Genomic DNA, 19,812 nt, shown 5'->3' with positions numbered 1-19,812 from the left:
TTTTTTTATTTTAAAAAGAGCTAGGATTAAAATTTACAAGACCTTCAAATTAAGGAAGATTTAAGTATGATTTATATGTAAATTGGAAAATATGTGCTTCTATATGCCTTACCCACTCCAAATATATTTTCTTACCATAATGCATCTTCCTAATGTTTCTAATTAAACTCTCGGGTTAAGCTTGGACAAAAATTGGCTCATTGTACCCCATTTCATATAAATGATGGACCTTAGTCACAGATAAAATTAAAGTTACAAATATAGGAACCATTTCTCCTTGAAGTAACTAACACCTGAAAATTTTTGATCACATGTGATTATGTGTATGAATAAATGCACCTATGTGTATACTCATGTTTCAACAAATATATATTTAAAACTTGTAAATATATAGAGGCCCAGTGCACGAATTCGTGCATGGGTGGGGTCCGGCTGGCCTGACCGGTTCAGGGCCAATTGGGACTGGGCTGCCCAGGGGTAGGTGACACAGGAGATTGGCCAGCCAGCCCCACCCCTGATCAGGGTTTGGGGGCTGATTAGGGGCAGGGTCGGCTGGGAGGGGTGGGGCTGAGGGAGGTTGGCTGGCCAGCCCCGCCCCTGGTTGGGCCAGTTGGCCGGCCATAGTGCTCATCATAGCAACTGGTCGGTCAAGTCACTTGGCTTTTATATATATATATATATATATATATATATATATATATATATATGTAGATTAGACATTGAATTCAGTAATTTAATTAATTCTACCTAAGGTTAGAAAAATTCTTTTCTTAGCACCACTGATCAACTTCACTCACTTATAATTGCTGTTTTGTGGTTCATTGTTGTGTGCACAGGTAACAAAGTGTAGAATTGCAGCTATGCTCTACATAACCAAAAGCAAGGTCTACATTTGTCCCATTTGTGCACCATTTCTGGTCAACAGGAACCTTTTCTCCAGTAACAGATTTGGTCATGTAGATTTTGTCTTAGAAAAAAAATCCACACAATTGTTTGTTTGTAAGAATTGTTTGGCCACTGCTGGCCTTCTGGGCTGAGGGGTCCCATTGTCGGAGTCTTTGAAGATAATAAGAATGGGCAGGAGATCTATTCTTCTGGGAAAAGCAGAGAATTACATGTTGTAGTGTCAGGAAGGGAGCAGCCACTTTATGTGGGCATTTTCCCTGAAGCTGGTATTTAGAGGATTGTTTTCTCTGACCCTTGAGGCACTTTTAATTTTCTCAACATAGAAAAGGTCCGGTATTTCATCTCAGCAACAATTAGGGTGAAAACAGCTCTAAGTAAAAGTGGATTGAAAGTTATTGTCCTCCCCAAATGGTACTATTGTGTATTGTTTTCAAGGAGCTATTTTAAAAAGAGAGAAGGGGACTGAGGAAGAAAGGGAGAAGGGAGAGAGAAACCCAGAGACCAAGAAAAGAAAAGGCAAAATGCTGAGTGAGGATGTGAGGGATTAGAGAGAGGATATTTTGAGATTTAGAGGCCTGTCATCAATTCTCAGTTTCCTCCAAAGATCCGAGAAGTGCTGATGGAGAGTTTCTTTACGCGGTGTAGGAGTTAAAGTTGCAGAATTGTCTTTGCTCCAGGAGCTCTCTATAATAACTCTAATTCAAATTTTTTCCCCTTTGGTTCTCTGAGTGCCTACACTCTTATGAATACCCTTTTGCTGTGTCCAGGTCAGCTCCCATTTGCTTTCTAAGTTGTCCCTCCCACTGTGGGACCAGGATCTCCTGCAGGCTTGTAGTGGACAGCTGTGGTTCCTATTGGCTCTCCTCAGAGCCTTCCTTTTGGGACCTGCCCATCCCCCAACTAATGGGGTTAGGATGGAGCTGTCAATCAGGGGCTTCCACCTCTTCCACAGAAGCTGGACGAATGATGCCTGCTCACCCACTAGAGACCTTTTGGGGACCGGAAGGGCTACTTGGAGCCAGAGATGTTTCTCTCCTTGGGAGATCTGGAATTATTAGGACCACTTAAGTTTAAAATGATAGTCCTCCCCATCATAGAAAGAGAATCCTTCCATGAATAAAAACAATGCTGCAGAAATCAGAGCCAGGTCGTGGAAGAAGAGTGAGTTCTCTGAGACCATTCAGAAAACACCTGAATTTGGCCAGCCTAAAGCAAGCCACCACCAGAACGTTTTAGTTATAGCAGCAGCAGATTCTATTTTACTTGAAGACTAGTTTAAGGTTGATTTCTATTTCTTGTAGTGGAAATATTTTCTTTAATATCATTTAAGTCTGATTATGGTAGAAATAAAAACCTACTGGCTCTGCCAAATCTACTGATTTGGTTCTACTGAAACCTAACCCATGCCTCTTGGCTATGTTTCTGCATTAACAGTAATCCGCACTACCTTTCTGGCTTCTCTCACTAAGTTGTTCAACGTGCTCTGTGACACTTGTGATACATTACTATGGCCAAGATTTCTTCCTCTCCCACTCAGAAGATATGAGGGCTAATCCTGTATTTTTGTCCATCCTAATTGGTTCTTAGTCCTCACCACCCAGCCCTAAGTCTAGTCAGTAGAACAGCAGTGATGGGGCACCCACCCTCACTCTAGCCTTGGAAGATCAGCACTGGGGCTTCCGGAAACAGTAACAGCAACACGGAAACAGTGGTGGGCAGTAAGCAGGATTCTGTCATCAAAGTGAGACTACATCCACCACTCTCCAAGGTGCCCATGTAAATATTTTTAAAACCAAGTCCTTGTAGATCAAACTAGCCTGGCACTCATCAAAATTCTGCCTTGATTTATGTGAACAGAACTCTAGCCTCTGGCAAAAGAAAGGATATCAACACTCCTTTTTCAATAAAAATGGGCTCTAAAAATAAAATGACTGGAAAGCACATGCTCCAAGTGGAAAAGATTAATACTGGAAATCCTTAATTGTTAGGGATTTTCTTAGTCCTTTTATGGCTCCCTTTCTGGCTCTCCACTCTTGGGTTTTTACTACTTATTGGCACTGGTACCAGAGAACAGATACAATGAGATCTAATTTGAAGTGGACAGTCTGCCACTTGGCAGTGCCTTTGGGAAATTTTAGTAGAACAGGTCACTGAACAGACTTTCTGCCGTATATGATGTAGGGATTAGACTCAATTTAGGTATCTCTGTAAAGTGTTACACATACCCATGCAGAAGTGCATGCTCTCAACACACACTGACATGCACACACACAAAAATGCTGGAGTCCCCCAGGGCTCTCTAAGATGGGAATGAGCAGCTGTATCAGCCTCATCTTGGAGAAGAGAGTATGGGGAGGGATCCCCTTTCTACCTGGTTAGTAAGCACATGGCTTCCCACCAGCTGGACTCTGATGGAGCTGAGGTTCTTCTCGGTTGCAGGTCAGCACTCCCCACCTTCCATTCCAGCTGCGGGTTGCTCACCTTCCCATTGCTCATTCCCATCCTGCTTCAGAGGCACATCCCTGTTCAGTGTGGCAGGGAGGCACATTTCAGCATTCTCCTCCAATGGATAAGCTCACCGGAAAGTAAAATAAACTCAGCTTTCCAAAGAGCAAAATATTATCACTAATACTGGGATCTACCAATATCACGTGCCAGGCTTAATCAGAAGTCCTCACCGGTAACTTGACCATGTTGGACTTCTTTCTAAGAGATAACAAGAAGAAAATGAAGCAAGCAGAATGGCCAGTGGACATTTCTTGATATTTTAAACTAAAAATGAAAAGTTTGGGAAATAGCACTTCGAGGGCAGGTAGTCTATGAGTGGTCTGCAAAGACAACTAAAGGATTTGCATGGTCCTTTCACGCTCACATGGTCCTCGTAGTCAGGCACTTTGGGGAGCTGGGGGGCTGTGGTCTGCATCTGTGGAATCACGTGAGACTTGAACCCTTTTTAGGACCAGGCCTGAAAGTCTGGCAAGGCTAAGACACAGAGCAGATGAACCTTTAGAGGTGAAGAGGAGCAGGCGTGAAAGATTGATATGCTTTCAGCAAGAACTAGTTATAAGAGAAATGCTTCTCTTTTGCTGAAATATTGAAAAACAGCAATTTTCTCTAACAGCCACGTGATGAAATCAACAGGAGATTAGGAAGAATTACACATTATTTAAGAATGAACATCCATTACTGCAAATGGGCTCAGCAATGTCGAAATAATAGTTGACTAGACATTAATGTTATTACTAATTTTCTGTTTGGCTTGTTAATTTCCTCTATCACAGGATCTATCTTTTGCTACCTACCGAGAGATGGCTCTAAATAATATTTTGAAATTATTTCATTAATTCAGTTTTATTTACCCATGTTATGTGCCAACTACACAGATCTAAACAGTAAGGAATTAGAATGACAAAGATAGGTTATTCGTATTTTGCTATTGAATCTCTTTTATCTCTATGGAATTTAAATATAATTAAATGACCCCTTCACATAAATTAACAAGCAGCATGAAGGAAATTAATATCTCTATCACTATTCACATTATTCTAATTTTTCTTTGAATATTTTAAAGTCAATAGAAACTCTGCAAAGTGACTGAGCAAAATTCTTCCATTCAAATCCTTACGTCTTTCTCTTTTCATAATGAAAATATAAGCATGGAAGACTAGGGGAACTTTAGGATACTTAGTACAATGTCTACATGTTATAAAGAGAAGCCACTGTGAATGTGAACAGTTGCAGGTGTGATACGAATCCAGTGGCAGTTTTTCAGCAGGAATGGATCACTTTAAGTTGAAGGTTCAAGGTAACTGTGTGATCTGAGACAAGACAGTTGACCCTTCTGAATTTTGAAAAAAGGTAGTTGAAATATGCAGTCATCTAAGAAGTTTAATTGATCTGTAGAAAAGCAGATTCACAGAGATATTAAATATTTAAAATCTCTGCTCTTTGACATAAAAGTTTACCAAATAAAATTATGGTTAGGATGTCTTCTCAGTCACTCTTTCTTCAATTCATTAATATTTATGATTAATACTATCGCCTGTGACAGAATTTCATCTCACACTAATAAGTTCGTTTCTGCAAAATAGTACACATCACATAATGAAAAATATTTTCCAAAAAGTGTTACTGAGTTTGATTTTATAATTATTTATTTTTTAAAAGCATGTATTTAAAGGAAACTGAAGTAGAAGCTCCCATTTATCAAAAATAAGTGGAATTTAAAGTACAAATTTACCTGATTTTAAAGAAGAAAGGTTGAAACACTGACACATGATAATAATTTTCTATCTTTAGAAGTAAAGGAAGTTTGTTACTTTGAGGTTCACATGCAGAAACTGGTGGGCATTCTATGTTTCAGGGATTATCCATTGAGAACTCTCCAGAGTATCAGACTCTCTAGGAAGTAGGAGTAGACATATACAATTTTTCAAGGTACTTGGGTTGTTTTAATATGCAGCCAGGATCTAGAACTGTTGCCCTGAACTCTCTCATTCCCAGATGAACTTGCCTTCAGCTAGCTAGCTGCTCAGACAAAAGTGAGTGGAAACATGAATCCCTGCTAATTCATCAACAATGGGTGTTGTTTCCTCTCTCAATATTTATTTGCATTTTGATATGGAACCTATACCACCAGCCAAGTCATGTTTTCATAATTTCAGACAGTGCTTTTTTTCTCCTTGCAGAATCACACAAAGGAAATGTTTTGATGCAAATTGTGCTAGCTAATCACATCGGAAGCTCGTGTTCGTAATGGCCATCAGAAAACTTTAAGGGGAGTTCACAGTTTCCCAGATTTAGGAAGGGGGAAGGGATCCTCAAGCTTAATCTCCTTTTCTAAATCTGAAATTTTCCTAAAACTTTTCTAAAAGAAGCCTAGAGAGACAGCATTTGCTGTCTGATGGGAGGGCTGCCTCTGGAATGAGCTCACACCACGCTGCGCCTCCCTCGAGGTTAAAGGGGCCTTTATGGAATGAGCAGAAACCAACCACCTCTGTCCTCCATTAATGTCACTGGAACAGTCTTGGGAAGCAGCTTTCCGGGGCTAAGTTTTTGCTGAAGGCCACAAAAGAGTGGATTCCCAGTGTAAATTCCCCCAGTGTAAAAAAGGATACCCTGGAAAGACCAGTTTCCTTCAGAATTGTGACATTGGCCTACCTCCTGGCCCATGTCACTTAACTTGTCAGTATAAAATGTTCATCAAGTTTCACCGTGATTCTGGAATGAAACTGAAGGGTGTCTTTACAGACATGACTCTAACATAGGGAACAAGATGAGCTGAGGTTAGTAGTGAGATAATAATACAGATAGTAATACGAAGGAATACCAGCACGTTTGAAAACAGCCATCGGATGGCCAGAGTCGATGAGATGCCAAAGGCCAGGACAACTCATGTTCTTGACTGTCTTTTAAATTCGTGTGAATTTTCTCATGGTTCTTAGTTTCAAGCAGTATAAATCTACCAGCTAATTTAATCAAAAAGAGCTCATTAAGAGAATGTCAAGTAGATCACTAACTCTCCAAGGGAATCTGAAAGCGAATCCCCAGAGCTCCCGGCCAAGGGCAGTGGACCACTGTGCCAGCAGGATACTGGCCTGCTAAGGGACACCTCCCAGGCTGCTTCTGAAATCACTGCTACTATTGCCTCTGGCGGCGGTGGGCACTGCTGTTGCTGTCTCTACCATCCCTTGGAATTGACTCTGCTTTCTCTGCCTCTTCTCTTTCCTGGCTCCCAATCCAAGTCTGGGTGTCTCTGAATTAGGGGGGACTGCCACCTCAGGAGGAGGGGAGTTCTCCAACACAGAAAGAGGTGCATATGTACAGCAGAGAAAACACAGCTGCCTTCTACAGGGGGGTCTCCAGACAGGGAGGGGTTCATCTGTGAACTGTGTGACCAGATGGCAAAGAGACGAGTACAGAAATCAAGAGGAAGCTTTCAGAAACACCTGACACAGAAGTTTAGGCTTAGGTCTTATCTATCTTTATCCCATGTTTATTTCATTTCTCTAGTACTTTATTTTTATTGACTTTGCAGAAGTATGGGTCTATGAGGGATTGGAAGCAAAAAAATTGTTTTTAACATAGAATTTGAAAAGCACTAATTCTTACCATTAAAGACATTGGTTTGTAACTTGTGCTCAGTAAAATAAATTCTGAATTATTAGGCTAGGGAAAGTTTTATATTTTCATTTAATAATAAACAATACTATACAGAGTACTTATTATATCCTATCTCTATTGCATGCTTGCTCATTTAAGCCTCACTAACCTATGAGGCTGGTACTACTTCTATTCCAATTTGGAAGAGTAGAAAACTAACCAACAGAGAGAATAAATAATTTTCCTAGCAGTCTGTTTTCCGAAAATTTACTTTTACCCCCCAAGCCACACTACCTTTTTGCATGGAAGCCCCTACATAGGGGTAGCCAGGAAGTAACGTACTAGTATTATTCACTAGCAGAGGTTGTCGTTTGGGGGGCAGAGTCACTGTTTTTCTGAGTAAGCTAAAAACCATTTTTAAAAGACAATGGTTTGCAAAATAGATGATTTTATTATTTTGCCGGATTTATTATCATCATTTACAAATTTGAGCAAATTCATTTTGTTAATCCTTTTACTTTTTTGCAAAGATCATGTACTTCTCTATCAAATTACACATAATTCTTCACTGAGACTTCAATTCCAGGGATGTCGCCATTCTGCCTCATCCAGAGAGTGGAGCCACCGAGCATACGGTCCCATAAGACTAACAAGAGTGCTCACTCCAGGCCATCTACTGCTTCTAGTGCCAGTAGACCATCAGAGATGAGTGTACCCGTGTCTGAGGGGCCAGGGCCAGGAGTGGCACAAGGCGCTCTTGTGGGATCCAGTCCGTGCTGGTGTCCAAGTGCAGAGCTTTCCTTGGTCATCTGACTTCTCTAAGGTGTGGCCACGTGAGCCCGGAAATGTCTGCTGTTGTGACCAAAAATCAAGCCAGCTTCCCATTCTTCATAAAGATTTCTACAAAACCCACATTTCAGACCTGGCAGAAGTCTCCATGCAAAACCAGAAATGCATCAATGTTCTGAGGAAGGCAGTATTAGCAATAAATCATGTGAAGTCAAGTGCCATTTAATGCTGTAAATCAGTCTCCTCTCACTCTAGTCCCCATTAGCAGAACATCTGACTCTGTGGTCACAGAACTGTTTTTACCTCCTTGATCAAATCCCTGAGATGAGACGATTGAGTTTGCAGAGAGAAATAACACTGGCGTGTAAACTCCGGCCACGGCAGTTCTTTTGAAGCCTAATACAGCTCCAATCTCAGAAAGTCATGTGGAAAAATAGGATAGCATTTTTTGCTAAAATAGGTATTATAAACTAAATGATTTTTTAATGTCAGTCTAGTCATTTTTAAAAAATCAATAAAAACCTAGCCTGCTCTCTTCGTCTCAGACATATTATCGTGAATCACCTCATCTTTCAAGATGTCCACCAACTTTCAATGGTTGAAAACTTCTTCAATGTAATTAAAACCATCCTATTAACATTTATCATTCACATGTTAGCATGTATTCTTCAAGCATTTGAGGTGAGATAAGAAATATGCAAATATTTTTATCTATATTTTCAAGTGTTGGCATGATGAAGGTCTTGTTATAGATGCTGACTGAGCGCTGTGGCAGAGTGGGAAATCCAGAGGAATGCCCATTCCCAAGCATTTATTCATGACAAGACAGTTTTAAGGTTAGTTTGTTTTTGTTTAGTTTTTGGTTTTTCCCAGAAGAGAACATCCTACGAGTGTATCCCACTCTTATTTAAAATAGGTCATGAGATACTCAGTGGTTTTTAAATCCATGTATAGAAAAGCTATTCTTCATCAAATAAGGTTTCCCACACATTGGTTTCTCATCACAAGTTATATGCATAACAGTTTGGGGTTGTAAGAAATGGCTTTTCTAACCCAAAGTGGGCATTGTGAACTCACTTGTCACTTTATAGGTGGTGAGACAGGCATTCTTTATTGAAAAGATTTTGGCAATAATCCAAGATGTGGTCTTGGGTATATTAAAAGTAAAACATTCCCCCCCCCCCCAAAAAAAAAAGTAGTGGTAGGAAACTTGTAATAAATTATTACGTACATGTTTACCTTTAAAAAAAATTTCAATGGAGAATGTTTTTAGAATGGTGTATTGGCTACTGATTTTGCTATATAAGAAATTACCCCAGTGCTGGCCAAATTGCCATTCTGCTGGTTATTTGTTGAATATCTGGAGATAATTTTTCAGTGGGTGGCAGAAGAAAAAAGTATGTGGCTATAACTTAAAACTAATTAAATCCTAAGACCCATCTATTTTTGGGAGACTATGCCAAAGATCATCTGTTTATTAATACCAAAGGATCCCCCAAAATATATTATACAGACTCAGGTAGAGTTAACTACCTAATAAATACTTAAGGAATTTGTTTTGTACCAAGGGTACAAATCATTCAAAGGGTAATAATCATTCATTATTTTTCTTGATTACCTGTTATTTATTATTTCATTGCTGAAAAGAATAAACAAAACTGGGCTAAAATCACTATTTAGTTACAAGTGAATTCTATAGAGATAGTTAAAAATATAAAATTCAAGATGTTAATAGGAAAAAGACAGAATTCAGTTTGTATAACCAGTCTTATTTCATTGGGAACATTTTTATCATTTTAATTGCAGTTAATTTAACAGATTCTAGAAAAAGAAAAGTGGTGAAATTAAAAGTAAAACATCCCCCCCCCAAAAAAGGGGGGAAGGAAACTTGTAATAAATTATTACGTGCATGTTTACCTTTTTAAAAAAATTTTAATCTACCAGTGAACGATGGAGGATGTTTTTAGAATGGTGTATTGGCTACTGATTTTGCTGTATAAAAAATTACCCCAAAATTTGGTGGCTCAGACAACAGCTTTTATTACCTCCCAGTGTCTGTGGGTCAGGAATCAGATACTGCTTATTTCCCAAGACAGCTTTCAAGGTGTCAGCTGGGCCTCAGTCACCTCAAGGCTGGACAGCGAGGGCCCCACTGCACACTCGCTCACATGCTTGTTGGCAGGGTTCAGTTCCTTGCAGGTTGTAGACTGAGGATTCCGTTCCTCACAGGATGGCAGCTGGAGGCCTCCCTCATTTTCTCGCCATGTGGGCCTCTTCATAGGACAGCTCATCTGTGGCATTTTGCTTCATCCGTGTGAGCCAGCGGGAATGCAAGTAAGAGGGAAGGCACAGTCTTTTATAACCATCTCAGAACTGACATCTTATCACTTCTGCCAAACTTTACTTGTTAGAAGTGTGTAACTAGGTCCAGTCCACACTCAAGAGGAAGTGATTATCCAAGAAAGTTAATACCTGGAGGTTAGATCTTTGGGACCTACCACACACAGTAATTGGTTTCCATTTGGATGATGACAACATCCAATGGTAGAAGATCAAAGAAATATTTCAGTTCCCACAATGGCTTTCCTTCAAAATGTTTTAAAAAATATACATCATTGGACTTCTAGGACCTGATTCAGTTTCTATGACCATCTTTATAGCTAGAACTGGGCAAGTTAACAATCCCTATTATCATTTGTCATACATTTTAAAATGACATTTTCGTGTTCAAAATGTGCATACATAAATTACCAGAGGCAAGTAAGAAGGGAGAGGCAAAACAACTCAGGCAAATAACTGGAATAGCCTGTACTACATGGCCTGGATATGTGTTGTCCCTGCTTCTGTTTGTACTGATCAGCAGAAAGAACTATCAAGAAATCATTTTGAACCCTGCGCATGTGTGTGTACATGTGCATGTACTCTATGCATATATGTGTGTGTGGCCATGCAATTGTTACAGTGAGGACACACACATGGGAGAAAGTGGGTGACCTTGAATATTTACCTTATACTGTATTCCCTATGGCCATAAAACTGGGCAGAGGAACTTGATTAAGTTGGAGAGGCCTAAATTGGTCCTGTCTCCAAAAGGCATTTCTTTCCTCTGAAATGTGCTATTTTCTTTTTCTCCAATGGCAGTCCCTGTGGATATTACTCAATACATCTCCCAAGTTATATTTTGTCTTCAGATGGAGCCTAATTTCAGTTATCCCTACTTGACCCCTTCATTATGCTGGTTTATGGTTGACCATCCTGCCAATAGGGCTTTTCACCCCATAAACCAAAGATTCTCTGCGTCACTTAATTTGCAGGGTTCAAGTAATGTACACAGAGCCAAGGTGAAAAATCCTTTGCTAATAAAATAGGGTGACATTTTGGAATCTGCATGCGTGTTTGCTCGTGTGTGTGCATGCGCACATACCCATGTGTGTCTATGACTCACAAGCACATATTTTCCAAGAGTCGTGGCTCACAAAACAACATTACTGCTCTAACAATTACACTCTCCCAGAGTGATTCCAAGATTTCTTTGCATTGAGCAAGTTCACTGTGGCTCACTTTCAAGTAAAAGGCCAAAGTCTACTTACCTGGCAGAGGAGATACCATGGTCACGAAGGTGGTTTCTCAGGGCAAGGTTTACCCATTTCTTCCGGATATGCTGACCCCTGCAATTTCCCCAAATGTGGGAAACTTCACTGCTAAAAAAAGGGCCAAACTGTACTTTGTTTTTCTTTGGGCTAGAAAGAGGAAAAAGAAAAAGCTTAACAATTCAAGACACAGATAAATTGCTTTTTTTAAACAAAGACTCATTGCATTTATAAACATGGGGATCCCATAATTTTTAAAAATCGTTTATATGTGGGGATGAGCCTTATAAACAGTACAGCCTAGTCAAGCTATGGTTTTATTCCAATTAAAGGACTGGACCCGACAAGACCACCAATTGTTCTGTTGTGTTTTGGAAGCTTGATCCAAGTTTACATTTCCAGCCAATGCCTCACCCCTTATGTTTATGACAGCACAAAAGAGCTTGCTCTGGGAATTTCTCAAGGGGAAGTCAGGGCAGTGTGCACTGTCACTGAGAAGGAGTGCTCAGGAGGAAAACAAAGTAACATGTGAAACGGGAAGCAGAAGAATGGATAATTTTTCTTCACTTGACATTTAAATCCCAAATTGGATTCTCCTACGTATCAAAAGCGAAAATATTTTCAGTGTTTGGACATATGTAGGAATTGCCAAATGGAGAGTTAAGTCTGAGAAAGTACCACAACATCAACGGTTTGCACAGCTGTTGTTGGAAATGACTCCAAACCACCCCAATGTGTCCAGCGAATATAAATATTGACCACGTGCATTTCCTGGCTTTGTTTAGGGGTCTCCCTGAAGATGGGAAGCTAATAAGTACCTTACCAAACACACTTTGTATGATACCAACTCTGCGTCCTGTCATGGCTATCACTCCACAATCTACTTATAATCATGCATAAAATAGCTCTTTTGTGGGAATTTGAAAATATCACATGTGGTTAATTTGGTAAACTTGAGGGATTGACTGTGTGTTAGTGTCTGTGAAACCATGTTACATACATATGTGCTTTTCCAATGGAGAGAGGAGGAAATGCCAATGTCTAAATACAAACAGCAATTTATCCTGGGATTCCTTGTGCCCCGATGGCCACCATACTTTTACACTGAGCACCCACCTGCTCCCAGGTACCTGGACACCAGACTCTATAGTTCAGCCTCCTCATGCCTGACATCTTTATGGTGCCACAAGCTCTAGATGTCCCTGAACTCTTCTCCTCAGTCAAAATGCGGTGTCTAGACAATCTTGAGAGGTCAATTTAAAGGGCTGGCATAAAGTGCATGCATAGTAACTAAATCTAATTTATATTGCATATCATCCAGGAACTGATCAATAGCTATTAAGTTTGCCTTCAAATTTCTGCTGAAGTGGTTACTGTGACCCACCTATAAATTCCTCTGAAAATGCTAACATTTCGGTGTGGTAACATTTTTAAACTATTGAGTTAAGAGAACTACTTGGTCAGGTATGGGGGGGGGGGGGGGACTTATAAAAAGATGAAGTCCAAGATTACCTTCGGCACCTTAGTCTCAGTGTTCATTCTACCACTCATGTGCAAACTTCCCTCTATTTAATAAAAATGGCAACATTGGTTTCTATCTTCCTAAAGCCTAGAGTCCAGGCCAGCCGTAGGCAAACTACGGCCCGCGGGCCAGATCCAGCCCATTTGAAATGAATAAAACTATTGAAAAAAAAGACCGTACCCTTTTATGTAATGATGTTTACTTTGAATTTATATTAGTTCACACAAACACTCCATCCATGCTTTTGTTCCAGCCCTCTGGTCCAGTTTAAGAACCCATTGTGGCCCTCGAGTCAAAAGGTTTGCCCACCCCTGGGCCAGGCAGTACCAAAGCTCCTCCCCTCATTACACTTCCTTCTTTGTTCAGGCCTGCGAGAGCAGGTGGACGGGTCTCTACATCACAGACAGTCATGACAAATCAGGGGGACAAACAAGCAGAAAAGAAACGTGGGTGGAAATTGTACCTTAATACCCTCCCAGGGTCAATAAGTGGTATTAAACACTATGAAATGTACCAATAGCTGGCTACACGCCAACGAAAATCCTCCCTGTTGGGTCTAGTGGTTGAAGTTTAACAGGTTGTAGAGCTTATTCTTCAAGGAATAGCATCCAACCTTCTTGATGTGACCCCAAACAGTTCTACCTGGGATTAAGATGCAATTCCTCCCTGTGTGATTTATCAGGAGGCTTGTCTTCCTCATCGAAAAGCAAAAGCTCCGGTTTCTTAGAAAAAACATTGAGCAACGGAAATTTTCCCAGTGATCCAAAGTGAGGGGATATGGGAACACCTATGGTATTTTTAGTTAAAGCACAGAAGCTACATGTGACCTGAATCAGCTGAAACCTGCATTAAATGTATGCCGGGTATGTTCAGGTTCCCTAAATCATTGGTTCTTCAACCCCCTCCCATAACAGAACACCCAAGAGCTTTGAAAACCTCTAATGCCTATGATGTACCCCAGACCAATTAAATCATAATCTCAGGAGGTGTGATCCAGGCATCCGTGTAGTTTTAAAACTCCCCAAGTAATTTCACCGTGCAGTCACGTCTAAGAATCCGTGCACTAACAGAGCACTTGTAAATTTCTGCAGATGCACAGCTCTGTGCTTTGAGCATCTCAGCCTCTAGGGTCCATTTATGCTTTCCTTCCACAAACACATGATTATTCAGCAGCATCCCCCAAATAAAAAACAAAGATGAGACTTGTAAAATCAAACAACAAACAAAATTTCAACCAAGCCAATGTAAGGAATGAGGTGGGAGGAAGTTGGACCTCTCATAACCTGAGGAAGATTTCTTCTCATCATGCTGATTTTTTTTCTTCTGTTTTTATTGTTTAAAGTATTACATATGTCTCCTTTTCCCCCCATCTACCCCTCCCTGACCACTTCCACCCCCAGGACAAGCCCCCACCACCCCAGTGTCCATATCCATTGGTTATGCTAATATGCATGCATACAAGTCTTTTGGTTGATCTCTTATCCCCCCACCGCTACCCTCCCCTGCCTTCCCTCTGAGGTTTGATGGTTTGTTCAGTGTTTCTCTGTCTCTGAATCTATTTTTGTTCATCAGTTTATGTTGTTCATTATATTCCACAAATGAGTGAGATTATGGGATATTTATTTTTCTCCAACTGGCTTATTTTGCTTAGCATAATGCTCTCCAGGTCCATCCATGCTCTTGCAAATGGTAAAGGTTCCTTCTTTTCATAGCAACATAGTATTCCATTGTGTATATGTACCACATTTTTTTAATCCACTCATCTGCTGATGGGCACTTAAGCGGCTTCCAAATCTTAGCTATTGTAAATTGTGCTGCTATGAACATAGGGGGTGCATATATCCTTTTTGATTGGTGTTTCTAGTTTCTTGGGATATAGTCCTAGAAATGGGATCACAGGGTCAAATGGGAGTTCCATTTTTTACATTGTGAAGAAACTCCATACTGTTCTCCACAGTGGCTGTACCAGTCTACATTCCCACCAGCAGTGCACGAGGGTTCCTTTTTCTCCACATCCTCGCCAGTACTTGTCCTTTGTTGATGATAGCCATTCTGATAGGTGTGAGATGGTATCTCATTGTTGTTTTGATTTGCATCTCTCAGATGATTAGTGACTTTGAGCATGTTTTCATATGTCTCATGGCCTTCTATATGTTCTCTTTTGAAAAGTGTCTATTTCGGTCCTTTGCCCATGTTTTGATTGGGTTGTTTATCTTCCTTTTGTTAAGTTGTATGAGTTCCCTATAAATGTTGGTGATTAAACCCTTATCGGTGATAACATTGGCATATATATATATTCTCCCATGCAGTGGGCTTTCTTATTGTTTTGTTGATGGCTTCTTTGCTGTGCAGAAGCTTTTTATTTTGATGTAGTCCCATTTGTTTATTTTCTCCTTCGTTTCCATTGCCCTAGGAGCTGTATCAGTAAAGATATTGCTACGACTTATGTCTGAGATTTTGCTGCCTATGGATTCGTGCTGATTTTATAATAAACAAACATTCTTGGGAACATCAGGCTTCATTCTCTCTTTTCAAGTAAAGCGGAGAACTTTGACAGCTCAATTTTAATATTCTCTGAAGATGATCATGGCCTGACAGTGGAAATCCACATGAGATCCAATAAGAATTTTGGCAGATTAGCCTTCCCTTTCAATATGTGAACTCTATGTACAATAAACAAATTTGGAAGGAGATCTAATTTCTTATGATAAATTTGGTGGTAATATTTTGGATAAATTGATACAGAAGTATTTTTTAAATAATCTACATAATTAGAAGAATCTAAGAAATACTAAAATCTACTATCTGAGGGGAGAGAAGTCAAGATTAATTTATAGCCTTATTAATAATAGTATTTTCTCTGCATAATTTATCTTTTTTTAATTCTTTTGCTGGAACATATTACCATTTGGAAACTTCAACTGAAATGAAGTGGTTTTAAAAAGACCTCCAAAACTCTAAGTTATCACTTCCTAATTCTACCATATGCACTCAGACATATCAGAAAAGTACAATCTTTAAGTGTCTTCTTGTTCATATCAGAGATGTACCAATTACTTTTAGTATAAGCCTGACCTAGGGACAGTAGACTTCCAGTGATTTTCTATTTTACCCTTCATTTAAGTTCTACTCTGCACAGATCTGAGTAGTTTCCATTGATGTTAACTCACTGCCTTTACCATTTAAAATCTTGGGAAGAAAGAGAAATCTCTCATATAATTTTCTATATTTTAGAATCCATCCATTCAATGCATATTTATTAAGCATATAGTTTGTGTTAGCTCAACGCTGTTGTAAGAGCTGGAAACACATCAGGAATCAAAAGAAAGATGAAATCTTTTGAGCCTCCAATCTAGCAGAGGGAGGCAGAGAGAGAGCAATGGAATATAATCGAAACTCTTACAGCAAGTTTTTAAAAAGCCATTGAATATGCTTAAAATTTTTCCAGAAAAAAAAAACAATGTCCAATTAAGTTATAATAGGTAAAGAAGGTGCTATAATAAGCCAGATGTATTGCATTTTACTGGATATTTCATTTGCAAACATTACAACTTAAACACCTCTGATCTTTAAAATTTCAACATCTGTAGGAATGATCATCCAATTCTGATACTTAGTGCAAGATACGTCAAATATATGTATATTGGAAGCCCAAGGTTAATTGTAAAGTTATGATTTAAACCATTAGTGCATCATGAGAGCCTAGGATGGGCAAAATAGCCTCTAAAATTACCCATCTCATAGTTTCAGCAATGGAATGGGAGAATCTCAACCAGTGTGAAGATAAATACCTTTAAACCAATCTGTAAATCCTGGCTATGGGGGATCAAGAGAGAAGTGTGCTCCTGCAGGCTAATGGAGTAACTCCTGCCAGCTCCTTCCTCCTTGACCCTTTGAAATGCAGATTACCTGGGCGGCTTATTCTGACTTCTGTTGTTGTCAAGCATCAGAAGCTGTAGTCTTATCCCAGGGGTGCTATTTACTATTTCTCTGTAGGCTTTGGTAACTAGAATGAAAATGGAAAAATACCTAACCTGCCCACAATAAGGCATTCAGTCTAAAGCAGCGGTTCTCAACCTGTGGGTCGCAACCCCTTTGGGTTCTACCATAGAACTTTACACCAAGTTTCCTAGCAAACACTGTCATGTGTGACAGTGTTAATGTTTGATAAAGTGGTATTGTTTCGTTCTAAGTCAGCGGTTCTCAACCTGTGGGTCACGACCCCTTTGGGGGTCAAACGACCCTTTCACAGGGGTCGCCTAAGACCATCGGAAAACACATATATAATTACATATTGTTTTTGTGATTAATCACTATGCATTAATTATTTTCAATTTGTAACAATGAAATTGGGGGTCACCACAACATGAGGAACTGTATTAAAGGGTTGCAGCATTAGGAAGGTTGAGAACCACTGTTCTAAAGAAAGATAATATACCTTAAAATACTTTATAAACTGTACTGGGAAAATGCAGTTTTTCTTAATTTAGCAAATAAATTCTGAGGGGCTTCTAAGATCAACAAATATATGTGAGTCTTCTACGCAATCACTCATCTTGCAAGAAATAAAAAGAAAAACTCCAAGAGCTCAATCTAAAGACTTTACTCATTTCATTTATTAATTCAGCAAATACTTGTTGAATTATCTATTAAGTATGGGGCACTTTTGTAAGATGCTAGGAAAAGAGTTGAGCAAGACAGTCAGGGTACCAATCAACATGGAGCTTATATCCTAATAAGTAGGAAGATAAATACATGCTTTAATTAAGATGGTAAGTGCTGTGATAGTTTAAATGAGCCCTACATCATATGTTGATGGACCCAGGCAGTAGCTAATTAAATAGACAGTACTTGAATCAAGCCTGAAAGGATTTTAAAGCAATGACATAAATTTACATGAAGGAAGAGGGGATAACTAGAGCTGGGGAGAGTTTAGATCATGCTCCTGGGAACATGAATAGTCCAGTTTTCTGGAGGTAGGCCACACCAAAGGAGATACTAGCAGAAAAAGTTGAAAAATGTGTGTTGATTCCCTAACAAGGCCAGCCTTACGTGGGTAGGCAAGAAGTCTCAACTCAGCAAGCAATGAGGAAAGCAATGTAAGATGCTGAGTAAAAGAGTGGGTTGATGACAGGTGAATTTTAAGATTGATCCAACCAGAATGGATTAGAGTGGAAAAGAGTGAAAGGTATGAAACCCATTGGGAGACTATAGCTATTATTAAATATCTTTCATAATGTCACTGTGGCTTGTGCAAATAATAATGAAGCACATTGCCAAGCCAGCATGCAAATGTAAGTCATTTATCATGGGTATGCAAAAAAATAAATAAATAACCAAAGATATCTAGCCAGTCTCCCATCCCCATGTACCTCCCCCCATATAAATATTCCAAACTCATGAATATAAAGATCTCTCTTTAACATTGTTTAGTATAGCTATCACATCCAAAGAAGGAGAAACCAGGATTCTACCCCTATTCGGAGCAGACACTCACAGAATGAATCCAGCCCCAGCCCGGAACCTCACAAGCTAGAACATTTGTTGAGGCAGCAACTATCCATCAGCTACCCAACTACCCATTTCTTGTGGAGAAATGACTCAGCCTCTTTCTCCCCACATACATTGGAAATTCTGTTTATTTACTTGAAAACAGGAAGGTGAGGGCATAAGCAACAGTAATCTGTGAAGCCAGTCATTATTTCTGTGATAGAGCAATGCCAGCCTGCTGCCATGTTGACTGACAGACACATAATGTTTATGTGTATGAGAGAGAGAAAGAGAAAAGGAGAGACCCTTCATATCAGTGTAAGAAGAGAGGAATGAGGAGTTTGACTTGAGCACTCATCATTCTCAAAGGGCATTTGTGCATTGATTCCAACAAAATTGTCCTTGGGCGTAGCCATGTGAAAAAATGGTTTTATGGTAAAATTTAGATTTTAGCCTCAAGCTAAAAATATGTGTCAAAGGATTTAGCTCTCCACCTGAAAGAGTTTCCATAGACGCCTGGATAAAACTCAATGTGTTCTTGGCTCAACCACTGCATTATAGCCACAGAAGAACTGCAGCTCGGCGCTTACTGTGAACCTGTTCAATATCACATGCATTTGCACAGCAAGTCCTCTGTTTATTTTCCTTTCAGCTGGGAAGTCACTTCACTGCACCTGCTCATCTCCTGCCAAGTATTTATTTTTTGTCCAGCTCTTTCTGTTTCTCATAGGGATTTTTTGGTTTGCCTGTTTTTGAAAAAGACTGAATAATTCACAGCTCATTCAAAACTAAGAATATATATTTATTATGTATATGTACGTGTGTATATACATCTTTATATAAAGTGTGTAAGATATGTAAAGGTGTATAAGATATATACATGTGTAAACTATTAATCATGCTATTAATTGATACAGTATTTTACAATATTTTTAATTTAATGTTCTGAAATATTGTTCTGTTTTAAGGGTTCTGCTGCTTAAAATGATAGCATATAAGATCATTTACACAGAAAAGAAGTTGTCGTTGAGATAAATAGATTTGAAAAATCAACATTTTATAAGCTTAAAATTTTTATCTGAATTACTTGATAAAATAATTCAGGAAACAATAAATACAAATACCTTGGTTTTTCTCCCATGATACTTAGACACAGGGGACAGTGGGGACCACTGTATCAATGTATTAGACAAGCCTGGAAGGACAATACCATGCGATCTGGCCTCATCAGGGACTATTCGAGACCTGAAAGAGAACAAGGTACAAAAAAAACTCCAACAAAATAGTTTATAGAAAGAAATATAACAAGAGCCCATGAGAAGAGTCCAAGCAACATATGAAAGTAAATCAAAGATATAAATCCTAGAATCTTATGAGAAAACATTGGAGAACACCATATATATTCCCAATCAA

At 39.3% G+C, this 19,812-nt stretch overlaps 1 protein-coding gene and 1 non-coding gene across 4 annotated transcripts in view; both read left to right on the top strand.

Moving 5' to 3' along the window:
• The window catches only part of FBXL7 (F-box and leucine rich repeat protein 7), a 327,587-nt gene that overhangs the window by 282,834 nt on the left and 24,941 nt on the right, over positions 1–19,812 (top strand). The gene's annotated exons all lie outside the window — the stretch shown is intronic.
• Positions 11,380–11,537, top strand: LOC132234020 (U1 spliceosomal RNA). Its single transcript, XR_009452848.1, has one exon. It is a non-coding gene; the product is annotated as a U1 spliceosomal RNA (small nuclear RNA).

The sequence above is a fragment of the Myotis daubentonii genome, chromosome 4, assembly GCF_963259705.1.
Source record: "Myotis daubentonii chromosome 4, mMyoDau2.1, whole genome shotgun sequence".
Taxonomy (NCBI): Eukaryota; Metazoa; Chordata; class Mammalia; order Chiroptera; family Vespertilionidae; genus Myotis; species Myotis daubentonii.
The sequence above is the reverse complement of the archived record's forward strand: the minus strand, read 5'-3'. Positions and strand labels throughout refer to the sequence as shown.